The following is a 19,042-nucleotide window of genomic DNA, read 5'->3' on the forward strand; positions in this document are numbered from 1 at the left end:
GGGACTCGTGTTTGTACTCAGGAAATCCACAATTCTCTGAGGCTTCGCAACTAAAATGAAATCTTTTTTAAGGACCCAGACACCGTGAAGGTGTTCGCGGTGGTGTGAGAATGAAAGGCAAATTAAGGCTCATCACATAGGGGGGTTGAACATTTGAAGACACGGGGTCTGTTGGAAGTAATTCCCAGATTGTTATTGATGGGTGGAGGTGGTGATCAAAGAGTGCATCTGCTCACATCTGCCTAACCAGCATTAACATGACACAAACTCACCTAGAAAACACAGGCTAATCACCTCATCCAGAGGCAGTGGGTGTCAACGTGGATTATCACTCACCACTGGTGGCTTTATGATCACCACTTTAGCCCCCAATGCAACTCCCGATTCAGAACACTGGGTTGGCTCCATTAACTCCACCTGACAGAGGGGGGACCACAACAATGCATAATCACCTCTTTCTTCTTATAAAACGCTTCCTGAGCGGATAGTTCAGGAGCCAGGTCTAATATTTAATTGCAGGAATTGAATAAAGAACGTATTCTGAGAGGTGCTGGTGTGTGGCTAACATAATTGCCAGGGAACAGGTCTTAATTTAAACTGGGGGGTAATTATCATGCAGCGCATACCCACCCAGAATGTTTGCATAACTATCACAAGCGTTTTCATAAATGATGCTTTAATTAGTCTTAATTAGAATTTGTTTAAGTCAGCAGGGAATGCAGGGCCCGTGAAATGATGTATGTAATAAGCATCAGGGCCTGGGCTGGGTTTTTTCCTGACTTGGGGAATAGAGCTGACAAAATCACATCACATTAAATTGATTCAGTCAGAATTAAAATTCTTATGGTATTAATTAAATGCGGGAAGATCTCATTAGCAGGCTGTGTGGTGAGGGACAGAGCCTCTCTGCCAGCAGATGTGACGGTGTCAGAGCTGCTGTACATGCGTGCCATTAGGGCCTCCAGACAAGGGGAGGAGTGAGGGAGGAGAAGAGGATGGATAGATGGAGGAAGAAGGGGGAGAGACAACCAGAGAAACGCTGGAGACAGAAGACAGCAGGAAAGAGTGAAACACGTTCTGGAGAGATGGATCGTGTAGGAAGAAGGAGGGAAACGGGAAGAAGTCTGAAATGGAGTGGAGGAGGAAGAGGAGGTGTAGGGGGAGTTGGGTGGGGGTGCTGAGGTGGCAGCATATTAATGGGCTGGAGTCTCCTCACCATCTATAGCTTTATTTAGCTTCATTTGGTCTATTTGGCTGAAGGAATTCAATAAGAGGAGAGCTAATGACTTGACCAGATACCCTGTTATCAGCACTGATGAGACACCCCGCTCTGCTTGACTCTCTATACAGCTCCAGTTGTCTAATAGGCCTGTGGAAGACTGCGACCCACAGTACAGTGCAGACCTTCCCTCTGATAATATAGAACACGATTGTTCTAGAGCAGGGGTTTTTTTGGCTCAAGTACCCCCTTTTCTGTTATGTCTGAATCCAGGTACCCCTTTTGTCCATCTACTATATTTTGCTCAGAGTTCTGTGATTAAAAACAACTATAGAGCATAATGATGGAATGAATGAGTGATAACACATAACCAAATAAGTGGTTACTAAATACATTTATTTCTTATAGTTTTCATCATTTACGGTCATCTGCCTCCTGATGTGGGACTAACACTGATCCTTGTGTTTTCAGTTCATGTTCTAATCAAGATGATTTCTATCATCATTTTGTTTGTTTTTGTGTGTGTCATTATCCGTGTTTTTTTTGTCATTTTGCAAGGTATTTTGTGTATTTTGTTGTTTGTCTGTTCTTTTTATATTTTTCTCTTATTTTGTGTGTTGTTGGTAATATATAAATTATTCTCTCTGTGTGTGCGTGCGTGTGGTGTCGTTTGGTTGTGTCCTCTGTCATTGTCTACGTTTCTTTGTTATTTTTGTGTATTTTGTAATGATCTTGTGTATTTTTCTGTCATAAAGGGGTATGCTACAAATCTAGATTACTTCTTATTGCGCTAACGTCTGGGATTAAATCAGTGTGTGCTGGACTACGAACCTTGCTAACATCTTACGGAGATATATCACCATGGAAAGGTTTTCCTCTGGCTAAGATATTAGCGAGTGCTGAAGTCCCGCCTCCTGACCAATCAGTTCTCTTAGAAAGCGTGCTGTCCAATAAAAGGTGATGTGTGAACACGTCTCTGTGTAGATCTGATCTGACAGCTGACGAGAGAGAGAGAATATTTAGACATTGATGCAATGCTTTCATTTACCGATGACATCCGTTAGGAAACAGAGATTCATATCTGCTGACTGATAAAGTCAATAAAATAAGTCAACTGATAAAGCCTGCGTGCATCAGGCGCTTTCACACTGATAAATTAATGAATTTATTCATTCATTATTTCCTCATTTGTGACGTCCTACAGTTCCTGTGTGTGATTGGTCAGACGCTGTAATATCCGCCTCCGTCACTAGAGCGCGCCAGACTGAAATCAACACGCTTAACTCAACTTGTTGTGATCGACTTTTGTAAAACAGCTTGTGTCTGACGGACAATGTTTAGATAGTTGAAGCCCGCTAACAAAGATTAATCCAGGATATAATTATCTAGATTCGTAACGTGGGCCCTTAGTGTGTCTTTGTTGTCATTTTGTGTATTTTGTTGTCTGTTTTTTTTATTATTCAGTGTATTTTTCTCTTATTTTTTGTGTTTTTGTTGTCGTTTTATGAGTTGCTGGTAATATTCAGGGTGGTTATCAGTTTTAATTAAAAATAAAAATGACAAAACCCCATTTTTTTCATGCTTTCATTTTTTAATTTTTCTCTCTTCCTCTCTAAGGTACCCACCGGAGTACCCCTAGGGGTACGTGTACCCCCATTTGAGAAACACTGTTCTAGAGGGAGATTTTCTTGGCTCTAACAGGATGTACCTGACCCCCCCTGAACCATTATGGACAAACTTCTTAAGGATCTTAACTGCTGCAGAATAACAACTCGTTTAGGACATGTTGCTGTCGTATAAAGATAGATTTTCCTCTTTGTTTCTTTTCTTCAGGTAGCATCATGTGTTTCAGAGTGTTAAGCAATAGACACTCGTGCCGAATGCTTAGAGCAGCTGTCACTTTGACTAAACCTCAACCTTGAGTGGACATAAAAAGACATTGGAATAAAAAAAAAGAAAAACAACCTTCTTCTCTCGTCATGTGAAGTTACTGTATCAAAAATACAGCATGCCTCATATGTCACTGACGCTAAATAACAAAGCATTGAGGACTTTTTACTGATAATAACATAAACATATCTCAAAGAAACCCCCTCTTCACATCCAAAATGGCTCTGTAAAAAAACACCTAAGGCTTACGGTGTATGAAGCAGACATCGTAAACACTGACTAGTAACACTGGCCTGTATAGAATCCAATGAAAATGATAATGGAGAAAACAATGCCCCGAGGCAACGGACCAGCAACCCCTAGCTCAGCCAATGTTACAAGGCATCACTTTTACCTTTATTAGAAGTAAGCATGACTGTTAGCAGGTCCTGCATAAATATTTGGGGTAAATACACAGTATATCATGTTTCCTTCACACTCGAATTGCATTATGATTTCCATGCAGACTCAGGTGAACCAGGGTCAGGGGACTAAATTAAGTGGGTCCTGGAAGCAGCTGCAATGGGTTCTCTCTTTAACCATGCTTGGCTGGTTAAGCTATCAAAAGCCGCTTGTACATGCATCATAAAAAACAGTGTGTGTGTGTGTTTAAAATGGTATTAAAATGCTGTTGACCCCTAAAATTAGAAAAGGAAACGCGCAACTCTTTGCATGGCAATTATTTCATGTCCATCTACGGAGCACAGTAGAGTCAGGACATGTGACAGAGGCCCCTTGGAAATTTATTGACGGACAGGAGCAGAAGTGAGGGGTTCATTTATGACAATGGGGCGTGATGACATCACACCATAAAAGCGACCCACGGAGTCAGATGGCATACGCCGCATCAGCTTCGGTTTGCTATGCATGAATATATTTGCAGTAGAGTGGGTTGATGTTGCATTTGTGTGCTGCACTTTGACACACACACACACACACACACACACGGTTTTCTTCTGTTGGTTTGTTGTTTTTTTCTGAAACTCACATGTTGCCAGAATATGTTTGTTTGTTTGTTTGTTTGTTTGTTTTTAAACCTAATTATTCAGTCTGGATTTTATGTAGTGCTTTATGATTTTTTATCATTTTTAGGGTTCTTAACTTTTAATCTTTTTATGCTCATTTTAATGTTTTGTATTTGAAAAATGGTTCCCTTCTCTGCTCTGACTCTATTATTTTGTCATCTTTCTAATTATTTTATTAAATTACATGCATGTGCATTGGTCTCTCAACCGTTTTATAATTTTTAACTTTTATCAATCGCGTTAACAATATTCTGTGAATTGATGTAACCAACATTAAAACATTGCAAGAATGCACTTAAAGCACCTAAAGATTTTGTTTAATTAATTTTATGTGTACAAGTTAACGCAGAAGTTAAATCTTTAAATTATTAGACAAATGATAAATACTAATAATGATAATTAATGTAATAGTAGGGGAAAAAATCTGCAACCAAGTATTTTCTCACTGTAAATGAGTTGGTCATTTACGTAGCATCAGTCGCTTTCTTCAGCTCGTCTAAACTCGATGCTGAATCTCTAAGGCCAGGCTATTATGATAATTTACCTTACTTTTAATAATTAGCTGTTGTATATTCATTAGCCTTTTTAATTGGTTAACTCTGGGGACTGCTAACTATTCTAGTCAGTCAAATACAATAATGACACACGCGCGCACACACACACACACACACACTAAAAGAGGACCGTAGTTTTTCCTTGTCGGAGACTTTGTAGAAGTAACCTCCTCCTGAACTTTTACAGAGCACTCTCCTTCCAATCTTGCACCAGCTTTCAAGCTTTCAATACAGCTGTCAATTTTGGGGCCAAAAAACGTGAAGTCTGTATTTGCAGCTTTGTCCTTCATGAGAGGAAGTACCTGTGACATCTGCGCTGACATGTTGGAGATAATCCTCCATGTGATTGTCAGACAAATTGGGGGTCAGCGCCATTGCAGACAGGGGAGCCCGGCATGGGACACAGAGGAAATGTTCAATCATGGGCCAGCCCATTCGGGAGCTTTTCTTTTCAGCCTCTCCAGCCGATGGTTCATCTCTCCTCCGCGCTCTCTTTCTGTGCCCACAGCTGCCGGGCTTCCACTGGGAGAAAGCTGTATTATGGCTGGGTTAATTTACTGATTAATATCCAGTCACTAGATCCAGCTTTCCCCAGATGGCCAATTAAAAACTACAACTGGCAGCACACATAGGCCTGGCAGCAGGTTGCCGTCGGGCCCAGGGCTGGAGGCTGTGACAGAAGGTGTGGGTCCTGTTTGGATCCAAACAGGACACAGTGACTATCACATTCTTTGACTCTTCATTGAAAAATTAGAAGCTATAACTCAGCAGCACAGAGATATAACTGGGACCGCTGAGAAGACTAATCTAAAGCGGGGGACGCACATGAAGATAATCGGCCTGTGTTTGTCTTGATTTTTTCCGTTCCTGACCAAGGATGGCAAATGCAGATTATTCTATGTTTTTAGAAGATAATCCTGTGGTGTAAGTTATGTCAGGTGAGTGGGAAAAGCAGACAACTCCCAAATCATGACCTCATGATTTGTGTCATGGAATGGAATGTAGCCACTCAAGAAAGAAGCTGACTAAAAAAAAAAAAAGTAATTCTGCGTTGAATGAAACTCGGAACTCTGCACTTCCAAGTTTAAAATTCCCATCTCTGAGTTCAATCAAGTTCAGCGGCAGCACTTCAATGTATCTCAAAAGGTGGTACTTTGTCCAGACTTTACAGAGTAGGAGCTCTGACTTCAGGTGGCGTTCCAAGTCACTTTTTCAAGTAGGAGGGTGAAAAATCCAGAATTCCAAGTTGCTTGGAATACAGTATTAGATCACGTTGTTAGATCTCATTTGATCACGCAAGATTTCTGACTTTGGTTGTTGGAGAGAATCGTTATGTGTGCTGTGTTGAGATAATGGGAGCACATCACACATAGTACCATCAAAAGTGCTTTATGCCAGATTTTTTAATCTTCACGTGTGGGCTCTGTTCACATAAAAATCTCTTCAATTCTAGGAAAATTCTTCTCCATGTACCCCAGTCCTTCAAAGTGACTGACTGTATTTCTTATTTTTATTTTAGACAATACAGTGCATTGTTAGCAACGTAATGTTTTCTTTCATATGTTTTGTTGTTTATCATTTCAACCAGTAAGGGAACAAAACGCGGCAAAAATCTGGCTGATGTAACGTTGGTTAATGTGTTGGCTTAACAGTGTATGCAAAGGCATTATGTGAATAAACAAAATGGATGAACTAGATTCCCTCTGCATTAGATGGATATGAATATTTACATGTTTGAATTGAAACATATGCTTTATATCCTCCTTTGCAGAATGATCTAGCCAGAAAGGAAGCAGTGCGAGTTTCTCCATATTAGCTCATAGACATAGCTATATTTAGGTGGTGCCCATTTGAATACAGCTCTTGTTTTAATACTGACACAAACCTTGTAAATGGGCTTGGGTCACCATGGAAACCCTGTAAATACAATGGCCACTGCTCCACTAAGAGGAAGGGTAATTAATAACTGATTTGCGAAACTGAGACAGAAAGCCAGACCAACCTGCACTGCTGCCTCATCCCCTGATAAAGGAGAGTTTAATACAAACAGTTGTACTTGTACTGGGTCAGCGAAATCAGGGATATCTGGGCCATCTCTGTTCAAAGAGAAAAAGGCTAAGAACAGAATTGATGGTCCATTTCATTATGTAATTGCCTCTTTAACTTCCTCGTTCTGAGCAATCGCTCTTTAAACTCAAGCTCAGGGTAATATATGCAAAAGATATGAGAATAGTCTCGCTGACTAATAATTCAGTAAATAGAGGTAATCTTTGCATCACCTTTAACCCCCTCTGAGCTTGCTGGTAGGTCATCTTAATACCATCAACTACAAGCAATAAGGTATGGTACATAAAACTCTGCTTTAGAGGATGTTGAGTATTGAAGATTGACATTGCTGCTGTGCTGAAGCACTCAGGATCACACAAACAAGAGACATGGATTTGCCACCACTGGCATCGCTGCTGATGGTTTTATCAGAAATGGCGCGGTTGTGAAACAAGATGGAGTGAGTCTTCACTCTGCCACCCTCAGTGTCAGGGTACAAGGAGCACAAAGCTAGATGTGATTACCTACGAGAGAGTGATGCTTCATGCCCTTCAACCCCTGAACTTAAGGTGTGCCCTACATAGAATCAAAGCAAACACCAAACCCCAGCTCAGAGCCTCTGAAGTGGGTAGATGTGAGAACACAACACGAGTGACCCGCTTCCTTTCATTTCCCTCTTCATAAAGATCCAAGAAATGAAGAAAAAAAAAAAAGAATGTGATGCAGCACACAAAAACAGTGGAATGCAGGCTGCGCTCTTATTGCAGGGTCAGTGGTAGCGTCACATGGAGAAGGTCACCAAAGAGCCCAAATTCACACCCCATAATTGAGTAACAGGGGTCGTTGATTACAATGGGAAGCATCGCTGAAGAATAGTGGTCTGTCGTTGGAGCTTCAGTCACCTCTGGTTTTGCAGGAAAAAAAAAGGCAAACCATCAACAAATACTGGTTGGTCTTCATGGTTCCAGCTCTATGATAAAGAATGAAGAATTATTCAAGTGATTATCCACATCTAACAGGAACCACTACATCAGTGAGAATTCCTTCTTTGTTTAATTAGATCAATTGGGCATAAAGTAAAGAGACTTCTCAAAGCATAGCTGGGTTTCCATTACAGATTTTTGCAAAATAAAAGTGATATTTCTAAATGAAGACAAAGTGTAACTGCACTTTGAACAAGTTTCCAGTATTTCTTTGTTGTTTCATGTCTAATGTGGCAGTAATAATTTTTCAGTATAATACTAAGAAATGTCCAGGGGCATCATTTATAAAAGTGTGCCTAAGTAAGCACTTCAGCTGGCATACTCTAAAAACCAGGATGTGCGTACGCAAACCAACTCTTAGCAAGACTTATAAACGGGTGCGCACGCTCTTCCCACGGCTGTTTCCGTTTTAAATCACAATCAACTCGGAAAGTTGTCGCACGTGAGGAAACACCTTGCTCTGCCCATATGGTGCCTATAAAACGCCCTTAATGAATATTCACAAATACAAATTTCACGGTGGACCAAGGAGGAAAACGAGCAAATAAAACAAATTTCACTCAATGCGAAATGGAGGTATTAATTGTTGAAGTGGACACACGCAGGAGAGTGTAATTTGGTGACAGCGTGCATTAGGAATGATAGAAAGGCAGATCGCGTTGCGTTGCCTCAGAGCGTCACACTGTGACTGAGGTGAAAAAGAAATGATCAGACATAAAAGCGGAGGAGAAAATGTGGATCATTGGGGAACCCCTCTGTGTTATAACGGAGGTGGGGGGACACAGATGCACTATATGCACCAGAAGCATGGGATTAAATTATATTTCCTTGCTTGAAATAATAAAAATGAACATAGAAAAAAATATATGAACAGTACATAATTCACAATATTCAATTTCAAATAAAACCCTACTTTTCATCAGTCCCAGGGTGTTTACTGGTAAGTAAGTATTACAATTATTATTATTGATATAAAACTGTATTTTTAGGCGCGCGCACACTCTGGGACGTCAGTATAATTTTTTCCTCCTTCGTTTTTGGCAAACATATGCTTCATATGTTATATGTGTTGTGAGATGTGCAGTGTTTGATTATTTCACACAAATGTATCAATTTCACTGAGCTGTCCCTCATTTAATCCAGTTTCCCGTTTCTCATGATTTTGTGCGTGCAGCAGGGTCAAAGCTGCGCACATTATTTCGCCAGGTTTTTTTCTTTTCTCAATAGTCACAAACTTTGCTTACAAGTGGCGTACGCTCTCTTTTTTTTTAACGTACGCAGCATTTATAAATGAGGCCCCTGGTCTCTTCTGTCCACATGTACCACGTCATGTTTTCTTGAAGGGTGCATCATATCAACTTGAAAATGTTCTTTCATGGGATTCAATGACTGTTCTTTTCTAAACAGAGCTTTCAAATGAAGCCCTCTTACATTCCAATAATCAGGTAAAGAGATTTGGGTGAGCAATTGCTCCTTGAATTTGTCAAAAATGGGCATGATTTGTAAGAAAAAGCATCAAACAGCATCACAAGGATGCGATCAAATATCATAACTGTTTGACTTCGAGAGTAGTTTGTCTTCGTAGTGGTTTGAAAGTCGCACGCTGATCCTTACACGAGCATCCCCTTGGGAGTGGACAGTTCTGTGGCCCAGTGGAGCAATAGAGTGCCTCGTGTCTTTGTCTGTCTGCGTACACCTCCGAGACGTATGTGAGGGATGGGCCTCGTCGTCCAGGGGAAACGGCTTGTGTCGGCCGCCCACACTGCGTCCTCTCTGTGTGAAATTGGCTGAGAGGATGTAGACATATTCCATGCACTGATCCATGGCTGAGTATAAACAAGAGAGAATCACGCTCTCACTCCCAGAAGGTCAGGAAGCTTTCCTGTGAAACAGTAAGTGACACGGCTTCTTCTGCACTCGCTAGCAGTCCGACCGCTGGAACTTGACCCTCCCTTCCCCTCCTCTTCTTCCTCCCTCCTTCTGTTACAGTGTCCAGCCCATTCTTTCCCTCCTCGGTGGGGTGCACTGATATTTAGCGTCTGGGTATATCCACCTTCCTCAACAATCCCAGAGCCAGAAACTCAAAATTCACATGGCTACTATGAGTCTGTGGCTGAAGAGCCATGACCAGACAGGTGGACTTGTACCGTTTACAAGTATTCTAATATATATATATACCATCATCTTAGTCATAGTTAGATTAGAAAATATGTAAATTAATTGTCCAGTTTCTCATCCCACACCAGCATTATGTGAACTGTGAGACCGAAGCATGAGATCTGTGCATGAAAAGTGATTGTGGATGAAGCAAAATGGACTGGGGGAGGCATAGATGTAATTAAAGTGGCTGACACTTTTATGCTGGGTAATGGGAGTCCAGGGCCTAGCTATTCCCTGACGAGCTCCCCTCACAGTGTGGAGTACATTTTAATACCAGCCCCGCACAATGACTTAAATGCAACTCTCAAGGCATCATGGAGAAGTAATATTGATGTGTAAATAGGATAAATGCCAACATCGAGGGGGTTTAAGGGACATAGGAAATAAACACTATCTAATACACAGTATACATAAAACTGCTCAAGCGTGTGGAACCTGCAGGGCTAGACCAGAACAAGGGTGAATCTAACCCAGGATTCACCCAATACACCACTTAAGCATTGTGTGGTTTCATATAGATACAAGGCACAAAGTAATTAAACTTACATTAATACTTAATAAAAGTTATATATATCATAAAGAAAAGACAAACTAATGTCAGATTCTTCTCGTGTTCCTGCTGAAAAAGAACAAAAAGAACTTTCCTTTATGAGGTCTAATGAAATCACAGTGTGCTCTAAATAGAAGAAACAGATGAGCTGTGTTGTGCGTGTTGGCACTAATGCAGAAAGTAGAAAAACAGTTAGGCATTGTCCAATCAGTAATGTATTTGTTAACGCAGGTAGGAAGGAGAGAGCTTTTAGATCACAGTGGGGCAGATAATGAAGAAGTTAATAAGAGGAATGGCTCTCCGAAATGTTCCTCAACCACCCAGGTCCCGCAATTTAATCTGTAATAAATAATCTGGCATCATTGCAAGATGGCATCTCATAATGGCAAATGAAATATGCTGGTATGATAGGTACAATAAATCTGGATTTTCCTATGGTTCCCTCAGGCTAGGACAATATGCAACTATAGTGCTCTCTGTCAGGAAGAGCAGATCTCTGAGCCGTCATAAAATCTAAATGGGCACTAATTAGGCAAGCCTTCCCTCTCTCACTTACTATTTCTATTGACATTTTCGCCGCTCCCCCCTCCCCCTGTACCACTATAAGTCACTGAGAAAAGAACTCCCAGGATTGCAGAGCACAGGGCTGTTAAAGGGAAGTTCAACTTAGTGGTAATGAATAAATTTGCCCTCCCATGCAGTACTGTTTCTTTTGTCCTGCACCCAGGTATATTCATGCATCCAAATGGTGATTTGCTTTCCAGCAACTGACGCCACAAAGCCATGGGAGCTGGGAGTTCAACTTCTAACTGCACTTGATTAGTGATGAGTCTTTCACTCATGAAAGAGGCAACAAGAGGTAATATTTTAATTATGAATGGAGCATCTGTAGCCTAGTGTATTATCTAATACTGTACATATTTGAGCTAATATTATATTAATTGTGAGTAAAAATGATAAAACCATTATTTTTAATTAATCAACTGAGCAATAAAATGTAATTTTATTACCCATTTATTATATTTTACTCTGCAGAGACCAGCTAACTTCTCTATAGGGAGCAAATGGGTTGATGGGTGGCACGGAATGCTGGAATCAGGTAAATATACACTACTGGTCAAAAGTAGTTTAATTTTTCCAGTTATTTATTGCAATTGCACGACTGCAATTATTGCAAAAGTCGTGCAAATCCAGTGAATAGCTTGAAATGGTACAAAGGTAAGTACTGAACGGCCAGAGGATTAAAAAAAAGGTTTGGTTCCCCAAAACTGAAAAATAATGTACATTTCAGAATTATACAAATAGGCCTTTTTTAGGGTACACGAAGTGGGTAAACAATATAAAGCTGTTCTGCAGCAATGAAGGTTGAATCAGCCTTGAAAGCTGGTGCTATTAATTACTACAGGTGTTCCAACTTTTCTTGGTTATTTCCAACCCCCTCTGTCTGCATAAAAGCAGTGTTAGAACACACTGTGGTACCAGACCCTCATGAGCATCAGGTGAACAGTATTGTTCATGGATTCCATGATTTCTTTTTCAACTCAAATTGTTTATTTGTTCTATGCTTTCATTTCAAAGTGTAATGACACAATAAACTGAATAATTTTCAGTGAAAACCTGGAAAAAGTGTGGCATTCTAAAACTTTTGACTGGTAGTGTATACGTATGCATTTCCTGCTGCTTCAAATTAATAAAAACCTAATGCGTACTTGGCACAGGACTGCTTGTTGAACATATGCTGCAAGCATGGCTAAGCCATCTGGCTCAGAGTCAAGTATTCCCACCAACTGTAGGCCTACGCTACCTGACAGTGGAAAAGCTTAATTCCCTTGGCATCGAGGACACAAATGGAGAAATATTATTGAAATGATTATCTGCATCAAGACTCAGATTTGGGCTGACATTTCACTGGCTCTGTGTAATCCAAGGGTTGTCTAGGAGAGGGCGGAGAGAGGGTTTTCCGGTAAGCCTTGGCGGGATGATTAATGAAGCAATGGTACTGGATGGACCTCCACTCAGACCCAGGGGCCGAGCCCCGCATATGAAATTGGCCTCTGCTACTCATCTCCCTGGTAGAGAGAGCTGCTGATGATCCTCCCGACACCGCTCTTCCTCCAGCCACCAAACAGCACTCCAAAGCCATGCCAGATCCAGGCTTAGGGGGTGCTCTCCCCACTCTGTGTGGATGAAAGATGGAGCTGCTCGTAAAAGAACAACTTCTCTTTTTTGGTACTGTGTTGTTTTTTACTTAAAAAATTGTGTTAAAATTATATCTAATTATTGTTACCACTGTTGATTAAAAAAAATAAAAAATTTCAAACGTTAACTTTTGAAGAAATTAGATTTTTGTTAATTTTGACAAAAAATTTGAATTTTGTTTTAGTCTTAGTCTTTTGACTAAAATTTTTTTTAGTTTTAGTCAAGATTCAGTCATCTGATTTGTTTTATTTTTAGTCTTATTTTAGTCAATTAAAATACCAAGCAATTGTAGTCGACTAAATCAATAACAGATTTACTAGACAATTTTTTACCGCTGGTATAGGAAACAAATTAAACCTACTGTAATTTATGTGTGTATATGTAATATATAAAACACAAATTTAACTTTGTCTTTATTTCAATACAAAAGCAGTACTGAATAACACCAACAGACTGTCAAGTTGCATCTTTCTCCCATAATAATGCAAACAAAAATGTGCAATAAGTATTAATTTGCAACTCAATTTATACAAAACAAATAGTGCAAATGTCAAAAATCAGAATTATAGCGCTTTTTCTATTATGCGTGCGAAATGGCACCAGTCGAAAAAAAACCCAGTATAAAGGGAAAATCAGTTTAAAAATCACTCACTGAATCTGATGCGAATCCACTGAAAAATAGCCAAGATACAGCATTTAGAATGTGATGGTGAAGGACTTTCCGGTAGGCCACTCCCACTAATCACAGCCTGTTTTTTCTTCATCAGCGACCTGCGCCCATCTTATAAGATTAATCCAACACTTGAAGTCAACACGATATATCGTCTTTCCACTAGAGCTGTTAGTGTCGGACGACACTAAAAGCGGCGCCCTCTGAGAACGCAAGGCATGATGGGTAATTTTCCCAATTGAGTCGTGTTTAATACGAGGCTGTTTGAACTTTGCATTTGAGGGTTATATGCATTTTCCTATCATGGCGTGCTAAATGGCGCCAGTCGAGAACGCAAGGCGTGATAGGCAATTATCACATTGAACATTGTTTAGGGATGGACAACCATCATGTGTGTCAAATATGAGGCAGTATGAACTTTGTATTTCAGAGTTATAGCGGCGTGCTAAATGACGCAAGGCATGATAGGACATTTTTTAAAGCAGTCATGAATAGGCTTGAGCAAATGTCATTTGCGTGAAATTTGAGGCTGATTGTGATTGTGGTGTGCTAACAAAAATTAGCATTGCAACTTTGCGGCAGCGCCACAACCAAACCGTTAGAGATACACAAATTCCTTTAATTGTTTTTAATCTTCCTAAGTTTGAAGCAAATCGGATGAAGCCCCTCAGACTAGTTCGCGCAAATGCATATACAGGGCGAAACTCCATTTTTGACCTTTGATCCAAGATGGCTGACTTCCTGTTTGTGTTGGAGCAGGGTCCTAATGTAACGTTTTGCTCATCTTGGGGTCAAGAATATATGTGGCAAATATCTTTGAATCAGTCATTTTTTCACCAATCATTACATTTACATCAGTACCTGCCACTTTTGGTGAGACTTTGGGCGCGATCAAAGGCATGACGGTATAATAATAATATTTACAAGAGGGTCCTTCGAACCCTAATAATTAATCAATGCCTGAAAATGTGCCTGCAGAATAACTTGAGTTTACTTCACACACACACAACTCAGTTTTATCTACCCACGTAGGCTGCATATCTTCATTTTTTTATCAATCAGTAAAGTTTTCAATTGTGTTATTTGTGAAAAAGTGCAAATACAGTATTTGAATATGATGACCTCACTGATTTTTTTTGTTTATAGTTATAATCCTGATTTATTTTGAGATCACCCCTGCTGACTTTGTCTACCCATTTCTTTCTCATGTCAAGCAAACCATGGTGGCGACTACATGCAAGAACACCATGTATGAAAGGCACAGACAAGTTATTAATGTTTCTGACTTTGTTAGATATTTATTTAATGAATTAATCTTGGTACATAAGTGCATAAAAAAAAAAAAAAAAAATATATATATATATATATATATATATATATATATATACACACATCATGAATATGTTTTCATTGTGTCCTGTCTGGATGTGGTGTGTTTTTTTAATGATATTTGAAAGTCAAAGATTACATTTATTGATTAAGATTACATAGGCCCTTAATTACCATGAGATTACTGAACTAAATAGAAGTTGGTTGTGTGCATAAAAGTTATAATAAACATTAGGATGTGATTGCTCTTAATACCATACAAGTTTAAGAACATAAAAAAAAAATTCAAAGCAATACATCCTGTATACAATACATATCAACACGTTTTTTTAACAAAATTGATGTTGGCTTAAGGCTCTACATTGCATTTGACAATTATTATTATTGTAAATTGTACTTCTACTGTATTATTGTTATTACTGTTCCTATAATTATCATTATATTCTCATATTATTTTTTATTATTAATATGTTATATTATATTTACTGGTATTCTCATTGTATTATAATTATTATTATTGTTATTGCTATTATTATTATTGCTAAATTATTATTATATTACATTATTATTAATAAATATTGTTTATTATTAATATTATTGTATTATAGTTACTGGATTCTTATTATATTATTTTGTTATTAATATTAAATTTTTTATTATTATAAACATCATTATTATTACTTGTCACTATTAATATTATATCCCTATCATCATCATCTTTATTATTATTGTAGCCAAATAACTGAAATATTCAAGGAACAAGAACATAAACGATCCTGATAGAAAACTATTTACTGGAGTATTTAGTATTTGACTTCCTGTCTCAACTGGACAATTTGTCCTGTCCTGTCAAAGTCATCACTGCAGAGCACAGACCTCTGTTACCACAAAACCTTCCCGTTTCACTGCCCGTTCCCATTGTCTCCTTGAACAACCGTCTTTGGGTAACATGTGAGCAATGTAGCCAGAGATAAAGAATTGTTTACCACAAACATAATTCCATCATTAATTAAGGCTACTATTAGCTCTTATAGATGCTTTATTCTTTCTAACCCATCATTTACTGCAGTAAGTCTGTTTTTGTCAGTGTAACAGGCTGTTGCTAGGAACGCTAGATTCTTAACATCGATGGTTCTGTCCGTCCTGTCGGCATTTATTTCACTACAGCTATAACATCCTGCTAACAATATATTATCCCTTACCGTCCAAGATGGCGGTGCTGTAGACGCGTCCCTCCACAGTCGATCACAGTCTACGTATATAAACTATGGCCGACACGGACAAGACCTTCGCAGCTCTGCTGTGTTTTAAAACACCTGGATATATTGTTATAACCACAACAAGGAGAGGCTTTACAACAGTGAGTCTGTACCGTACTACAGTACATGCTGTTTTCATCAGCCGGCTCCATTTAGGGAAAAAAGATCTACGCTTGTCGCGCTATTGTTGTCGGGTCCGTTGGTTACTCTGCGCGTGTTTGTCCCGCCCCGCTCAGCCACCAGAACTCAAACGAGCACTACCAGACTAATCGCCTGTATGAATAATACACGGAGATTAGGACTGATTCCATCTCTCCCGTCTTCTGATTGGATTTTCGTCACAGTCTATTTTCGTCTCGTCCTTTATTCGTTGACGATAATGTCAATCAATTTGGTCATAGTTTTAGTCTCAATCAACGTTTTTGTTTCGTTTTTGTCCGCAAAAATATATTCGTGACAAAAATAATAACGAAATCACTGCAGCAGTGATGATGTATAGTTTATGAATGAACGCAGACACATTGGAGGCAAATAATTCAAAAAGGCGAAGGACCATCTTTAATCATTCTGTCAATGATTAGTCATGGACAATGTTGCATTGTTAAAAGTGTGCAGTAATTAATAGGAGGACCAGGACAGAACAATTGAGGGAGCGAGTGTCATGAGTTGTACAATACCGGAGAGGTGATTTCTAAATAGTGCAAATTAGGTGTTTACCTATTGTGATCCAGTCTGTGACACTGCAGCTTTTTTTTTTTTTTTTCCATGGGAACAAGAGTAAAGAGAATGATTAATTGCAAGCTCACTGGTTTTACAGCTTCAAGAGTAAATCAACTTCTAAGAAGTGCTAACTTGCTAAAACATAAACTAATTTTAGGCCCCAGATATTAAAATATAATCCATCTTCTTCCTCCACAGGGAAAGCTAATTAGAAAATGTGACTGGCATAAGAGAAAAGAGGTGGAGGAATGGTGGGATTAAGCTCGGGAGCAGAAAATCACAACCTCCTGGTAAATCTTGTGTTTCCTGTTCACTCCAAAACAGCTCTTTCCCCTCGTCCTTGTTAAAACATTTCTTCCAGAAAATACTCACGAATAAATATGGACCTTTAGGAAAATAAGTTGGGGGTTTTTTTTCTCCTCAATTGCAAATATTTATGTTTTCTATCCTCGGTTTTTATTTGAACATCAACCTGGTGCACATTCACTTTAATACAATAGCCAATAAACAACCTTTGCCTCGGGCTAAGAGCCTACCTGAATGAGGCTCAACCTGCATTCAGCTTCTGTGTTCTTCGCATTGAGTGACCTTATGCAGAGAAACATCTGCAACCTATTGTATGATGCCTTTCTTTGTCCATGGAACAACGCAGCTAAACTGTAGAAGATGTGCTTTAAACTATCACAGCCAAACAAGTGTTAAATAAAACCTTATATTAATTGTTGTTTTTTTTTTTTTAATTTTAATTTATTTGTATTTAAATATTTGACATTTTTTTACCTAAATGTCTTTCTTCAAAGTGGATATTTTCTGTGTGAAAATTCCTAACAACAATGCTTTTAATGTGACAGAAGTGTGCAGCCGAGCTGGGCAGTCAGAGCCAGCCAAGCTCTTTCCAGTCCCAGAAGACGTTCCCCAGAGAGGAGAAATGCTCTGAGTGGTGACAGCTTAAAGGCAATAAGCCAATAATAAAGAACAGCAAAGTGGCCATGAAAGTGATTCCTGTTCTTACGACGTCCAATGCAACAGTACTAACAAGTGTTGCTCAAAACACAGCCATCATTCATCATCAAACGGTAAAGATGATTTCACATTTACTTTATTTATTTTAAATGATACATTTAAAATTTGTATTATTTATCTTAATAAATTTGCTTTAATAGGAACAAAAAAATCGAATTAAGTTATTACAGAATATACATTTATAAAGGTGCATCCGCACGAGTATTTCTGCTCCATAATCACTATACGATTGCTGCCCTGCTGTGTGTCTTGTTTTGCTCCTTCAAAATACACTGAAATGCCTTTCTACTGTCTGTGACTGCACAGAAACACAATTACGTATACAAGACCTTTTTTTTTGTAACTTAATTTGGCCTATGTTTCTTTTAAATGTATGTAATTGTATTACTTGAAAACAATGCTATAGAAGAAATACATGTCATATTAAATTAGAGAGTTTTCTCAGTAAAACAAATACTGATAGTCAAATAAAAAATATGTAATGTAATAATGTAAAAGTCACCAAGCACAAATAACTAATTGCACACCCAAGGTGCACACTAAAAAACAATAGTGAAGTTTTTGTAATGACTTGTGGCCTCATTCCCTCCATCTATCACACCTAACTTTTACTCTTCCTTTGCCCCACTATGCAATCAACTTTTTTCAAACTTTAGTGGTTCACTCCACTGTCATCTCTGCACTTCAGTGCAGATGCAATATGTGTGGAAGACACATTTCTCGACTACTTTGTAAGAAGAGTGCTGCAGCGGAAAGCATTGCCCAGTGATGGGGAGGAAAGGAAGCCTCTTAAAAAAAAAAAAAAAAAAAAAAAAACTCATTTGTAATTCAGCACTGCAACATTGCCATCTTTTGGTCAGACTGTGTAGGCCTACTCTAAAATCTCATCTCCAAACCACAGGTCCTCAGGTGGCTTCACACAACGGTAGGTGAAGCTTTATTCTTTTAATATCATTGTGCATGATGTATAAATTGATTGCCTTACTTTTGTTTCAAAATGTTCATGAAGATAACTTTTATTTGTGTATATTTTGCCTAATGTGCACAACTCGCTGATTTTATTTCGTTGGATATTCTTTACCGCTTGTCAGAACGAAGAGCCTTAAAACCCACACGTGTATTGAAATACTGTGTTACAGTACACACCAGAGGGCAACTTCTTGAAAACATTACCCTGCCTATTTGAATGCCAAAATTTAAATAACACATTGACAAATTTCATGTGATGCCTTTTTAGAGCAAGTCTGCACTCATCCATCATCTGCCCTTGTTCTGGCTGTGAATTCACAATTGTGTAGTAAACAGGAAAAGCTTGAGTGGGCATGCTTATCCGCTACCTGAATAAATATTTGTCTGATGTGGCCCGTGCTGTCCTG

This window comes from Gouania willdenowi, chromosome 21 (genome assembly GCF_900634775.1).
Source record: "Gouania willdenowi chromosome 21, fGouWil2.1, whole genome shotgun sequence".
Classification (NCBI taxonomy): Eukaryota; Metazoa; Chordata; class Actinopteri; order Blenniiformes; family Gobiesocidae; genus Gouania; species Gouania willdenowi.